Source organism: Macadamia integrifolia, unplaced genomic scaffold, assembly GCF_013358625.1.
Source record: "Macadamia integrifolia cultivar HAES 741 unplaced genomic scaffold, SCU_Mint_v3 scaffold_216A, whole genome shotgun sequence".
Lineage (NCBI taxonomy): Eukaryota > Viridiplantae > Streptophyta > Magnoliopsida > Proteales > Proteaceae > Macadamia > Macadamia integrifolia.
The window spans coordinates 146686-152534 of NW_024870646.1; the positions used below are offsets into that span (position 1 = coordinate 146686).

The 5849-nt window shown below is 35.3% G+C and overlaps 1 non-coding gene across 1 annotated transcript; it reads right to left on the minus strand.

The window, feature by feature from the left end:
• Nucleotides 1–2574: 2574 nt before the first annotated feature.
• Nucleotides 2575–2681, minus strand: LOC122071398. The gene has a single exon (XR_006138174.1). It is a non-coding gene; the product is annotated as a small nucleolar RNA R71 (small nucleolar RNA).
• Between the last annotated feature and the right edge of the window lie 3168 nt (nucleotides 2682–5849).

A 5849-nucleotide genomic window follows, 5' to 3' on the forward strand; every position in this document is an offset into this window, starting at 1 on the left:
TTGAGTCAGAAAAAGAATAATAGATCAGAACTGAACCGAGATGCAGCACCAGCCCGTTTGCAGTTGTTCCAGGGGAATAAAGAATATTTCAAATGCCAACAAGGATCGATGAATCACACCCTTAAGTGATTAAAGATTTATTTTTTTATAATGACAACTATCTAGCATAGTTGGTGAGTTGTGGTGTGTAAAATCCCTTCCTTATTAGGAGGTCTCAAGTTCAAACATTTTGGTTGCTATTTTTTTGAGGTTTTTTTTAGAAGATTTTCTCTCTCCTATTTATCACTTAAAGGATTCAGCCAAGATGGTTGTGCGTAAGTTTGAAGAAGAGAGAGAGAAAATAAAGAGAAAAAATAGGAAAGAAAAAAAAAGAGAAAAAGATAAGGGTATGGATGGAATTTTCCATTAAAATAGAATATTGTCCAAATCCAAGTAAGAAAAATTGACCAAGGGGGTTTTTTGCGCAAGAAGAGAGAGAAAAATAGAAAAGGGAGAAAAAAAAGAAGAAAAAAAGGTAAGAAAAATCATGGGAGATTCTCTCTCCACACATATTTTCTCTTTCTCTCTTCTCTCTCCTCCACCTCATCAACAAGATAAAAAAAAATCCATTATTTTTTAGAAGCTAAAATCCTTAGCTTCCCTCCCCCATTCTCTTTATAATAGAATCAACATAAGGGGATGAGACACTTCATTCTTCTTCTAGGGTTTTTTTTTTTAGTTGCTCTCTCTTTCTCTTTCTCTCTCTCACTCTCTTTAGTTTTAGTTCTTCTTTGTTTTTGCTTTAATTACTTTTGTATATCTTTTTTATTTCAACTAATGCAAACACTCTTTTATTTTTATTCAGCCTTTTTATGTTTATGATTTATGCAATTGAGTTGAAATTTTTAATTTATAGTTCTAGGCTTAGATCTAGGTGACAAGATCATGAGCCGTGGATCATCTCTTTTTCAAGTTCAGTTTTTTTTTTTTTTTTTTTTCTCCAGACCTAGAAATTTCAGATTTGGTTCATTCTAGATCTGGTTTTTAGGGTTAGAAGTCTCAAGTCACCCAAGCTTTTAAGTTCAAGCATTGATTCAGGTAGGTAGACTTCTTCAATAGTCTTCTCTCCCCCCTCTCACTCTCTCTTCTGACTATAATTTCTTTTTTAATTTAAGATTTTAATTTCATTCGTTACATCATTGCTTTCCCTTTTTCCCAAGGTTCATGGCTAGTGTATGTGTTGGTTTTGCCCCTCCTAGCCATAAAACCATCATTTTATTATTTTTATTTTAATTGCCTCTTTTTCCCTAAAATAAAGTAGAGTAACCCTTGTAAGAGTGACTCTCTGGTCAAGTAGGGAAGCTCATATGATGATGCATCCCTTGGGCTAAGTAGAGAAATTTACTTGTGAGTCTCTCTCTAGCTTTATCCCCTTTCTTTTACTTTATTTTTATTTCAGTATTTTTTTTCCTTCATTATTTTTTAATTACGTGGGTTGTTTATTTTTATTTATTTATTTATTTAATTTTAATTGCGTGGCTTGCATATTTAAATTTTTAGATGATGAATAGTTAGGACATTATTTTAGATACATATGTTTAGGATGGTTGTTAGAATTAGATCACAACCATTAATCAGTTCACTTTTACATTATTAAAAGAAGTAAAAAATAAAGTGACTACTCTCCCTGTGTTTGACCCATAGCTTCATTGATCCGTACGCTTACGATTATATTTTAAATCTCAAACAAGTTTTTGGTGCCATTGTCGGGGAGACAGTTCCATGTTATTTTTTTGCTTTCTTTTGTTAAATCGGAGTGCTTTGTTTGCTTTGTTTTGTGTTTCTTTTTCTTTTACTGAATTCATGAGAAGAACAACTTACAATAATAGTTGTATCGATGGAGGTTGCCAAGCCTCATAGTATGATATAGATAGGTTTTACCTTGTAGCGGTACCTTAGGAATTGATCTCAGTAACCCCGGATCCCTACCGGTAAACTCTCGATAAGCTAAAAACTAAAAATCAAAATCAAAATCAAAAAATCAAAAAAAGTTTTTCTTTCCATTCTTTTATGCTTGTCTTACTCTAGTTGTGGGTAGTTTTCTATTCCATGAGTGTTAGGTGGGTACCTACTATGAAGAATCGGTTAGAAATAAAAGATCTCACAAGTAGTGACTCTATACGTTTGCTCTCTTTAAAACCTTTTAATATGGGAGACCAACATCAAAATCATCCACCTAAATCTCTGAAAGATACGTTCTACCCTACTAGAACAGCCCAACCTTCCTACATAGTTTTCCCACAAGCTCAGGGTAATAATTTTAAGTTCAAATCTCAGTACATCACTATGTTGCCCCACTTTCATGGGCTGACCTTTAAGGATGCATACCTATTTCTATGAGAATTTAAAGAGGTATATGTTCTAATCAAGATCCAATAGTTTTCTGATGATGCTGTTAAGCTTAGGTTAATCACTTTTGCATTAAAAGACCAAGCTAAGAAGTGGTTGTGTGGGTTACCCACAAATTCCATAACCACATAGGAGAAATTCACAGTTGCCTTCCTCAAGAAGTTTTTCCCAACTTACAATACCAATAAGCTTAGACGTGATATCCTTCAATTTAGGCAAAAGCCTAGTGAGTCATTTTATAAACTTTTGGAGAGATTCAAGGATCTACTCCAAAAATGCCATCATCATAGACTAGACTTATGACATTTATGTCAAATAATTTATCAGGGTATTGATTACCCAACTAAACAAATGATAGAGTCTATGTGCATTGAGGGATTCACATCCTTTACAGATGAAGGAAAGGCATGGGAATTCTTACTTAACTTAGCTGACAAAACCCGTGAGTGTGAATCAACCCAAGAGAGTGAGAACCATAGGAGAAAAATGATATTTTATGGATGGAATAGTGATCAAAGAAGCCCATTTGGATAGCCTAATTAAGAGGATGGAGGCTATTGTTCCTAGAGAGCCATCATCAATCAATTTGGTTAAGATGTGTGCTTGGTGCCAATCCCCTGGACATGTCATAGAAGAATGTCCCAACACCTCTGGGGGAACTTCCAATGAAAGTGTGAATGCCTTATATCAGAATAATCCATATAGTAACACTTACAATCTAGGATGGAAAAATCACCTAAATTTCTCCTGGAACCAGAGCAACCAAGCAGGGCCTTTCAATTTCCATAATCAAGATCAACCTGAACCCCAAAGGCCTCCCTTTGCACAATAATCTTTTTCTCAAAAGACTTTTCCTAAGCCAAATGTAGGACCTCAGGCTAGTTTTCCTAGGGCTCCTCTCTTATCATCTTATCAGCAACCCCCTGGTTTACCAATACTAGAGAGGCGAGTAGAACAAGTGACTTGAAAAAAAATATGGCCCTCCTCATGACAACCCATCAAAATCTTACGAGAGAACTCATCTAAGTTGTCTCAATTATGCGTGAGAGGGAGAAGGAAACTTTATCCAGTCAACCAAAGCCTAACCCTAGGCATCATTAGCCTTTTAGTTCACAAGCACCACTGAACATAGTACAAGGTCAGACCCAACAATGACCCTCCAACCAATATAATGTTATTTATGCCCTTAGGAGTGGTAGAAAGTACCAACAGAGTATTTCTAAATCTTTTTCATCTATTACTCCTGGTAACTCTCCTTCTATTGAGGACACAAGTTTGCCTCTTGCTCTAGGTTCATCTGATGAACCTAAAGATTCTTCTGAAACTAAAGAGGATTTGGTTGATGAACCAAAAAATGATTTTTCTGAAAAATGAAAAATTTCTAACAGTCCTTATGTTCCTCCTGTCCCCTTTCCTAATCGGTTGATAAACAAAAAGAAGACTGCTTCCATGGACAAGATTTTAGAAGTCTTCAAAATGGTAGAAGTGAACATCCCTTGTTTGGATGCCATATCCTAGATCCCCGCCTATGTAAAGGTCTTGAAAGATTTGTGTACTCACAAACGTATCACTAGTGTGCCCAAAAAGGTATTCTTAATAGGTAATATTAGTTCTATAATTACTCAACCTATAGTAGCCAAGTATAAGGATCCAATGAGCTCTACTATAGCTTGTGTCATAGGTAATACCTACATTGAGCATGCCTTACTTGACCTTGGCGCAAGTGTGAATCTTTTACCTTACCATGTGTACAAGTAACTAGGATTGAGAGAATTGAAAGCCACTGGAACTACTTTTCAGTTGGCGGATAGGTCTGTTAAGATTCCTAAAGGGATGGTTGAGGATGTCTTACTGAAGGTGGGAGAATTTATTTTTCCTATTGATTTCATTGTGTTAGATACCAAGTCCTTCTCAACCAAGGATGAGATCCCAATAATTCTAGGAAGACTATCCGCCAACTGAAAAGTAGTTCTAGTGGCTTTCAATTCTCCGAATCCTAGTTGCTTACCTATCCTAAGGTTATCTTTTGGCAACCAAACTATTGAGTTTAACATGTTTAGGATAGGTAAGCAATCACATATGGAAGAAGAAATCAATATGCTTGAGGATTTTCTAGATTTTTATGATGATTTAATTACCAACTTTGATATTGATTTTGATTCAGAATTCCAAGAGTATATGGATGAGTTCAATGATGATAGTGAAAATTTATTTTCTGAAGTCTTGAGACTTCACACACTTATAGAGCACTTAGGACCGCTTTCCAATTCCATTTCTAAACCTTCCATAGTTGAGCCCCCTAAGCTAGATCTTAAGGAATCGCCATCTAATTTGAGGTATGCTTTCTCACGGCCTAGCCAGACTCTTCTTGCAATAATTTCTTCAAATTTAACTTCTAGCCAGGAAGAGGAGTTACTTAAAGTGTTAAAAGACAATAAGGAAGCCCTAGATTGGACCATGACTAATATCAAGGGTATAAGTCTTTCTATTGTGTAACATCATGTATATCTTATGGTGGATTCCAAACCATCCACGGAACCCCAAAGAAGAGCTAACCTAGTTATGATGGAAGCCATTAAGAAAGAGATTCTAAAGTGCTTGGATTATAGAATAATTTATCCTATTTCTGATAGTCAATGGGTAAGCCCAGTTCATGTGGTGCCCAAGAAGTCTATTGTTACAGCAGTTCTCAATGCCAATAACGAACTAATTTCAACCCGTGTCCAATCAGGGTGGAGAGTGTGCGTAGCCTACATGAAACTTAATGCAACAACCTAGAAGGATCACTTCCCATTGCCATTCATTGATTAGATGTTAAAGAGGTTAACTGAACATGAATATTATTGTTTTCTTGATGGATATTTCGGCTATAATCAAATTCCACTTGCTTTAGAGGACCAACATAAGACCATTTTTATATACCCATATGGAACATTTGCTTATAGGCATATGCCCTTTGGACTTTGCAAATGCACTTGCTACATTCCAACGATGCATGATAAGCATTTTTTCTAACATGGCCAAAAATTTTCAAAAGTATTTATGGATGACTATTTAATTAATGGGAATTCTTATTCTGAGTGTCTTCACCATCTTTTCTTAGTTTTGAAAAAGTGCATATCTAAGAATTTGGTTTTGAATTGGAAGAAATATCATTTTATGATTAAATCTAGTATTATTTTAAACCATGTAATATCCAAGGAGGGAATTAAGGTAGATAGAGCTAAAGTGGATTTAATTGATAACTTATCACCTCCTCAATCTGTTAAGGACGTCAGATCTTTTCTAGGGCATACTAGCTTTTATAGAAGGTTTATTAAGAATTTTAGTCAGTTAGCCCGACCTCTCACTTCACTACTTACCAAAGATCAAACTTTTGAGTTTTCTAAAGAGTGCTTAGAATCCTTCAAGCAACTTAAGAAGGATTTAATATTCAACCACCTGTTTGGACTGAACCTTTT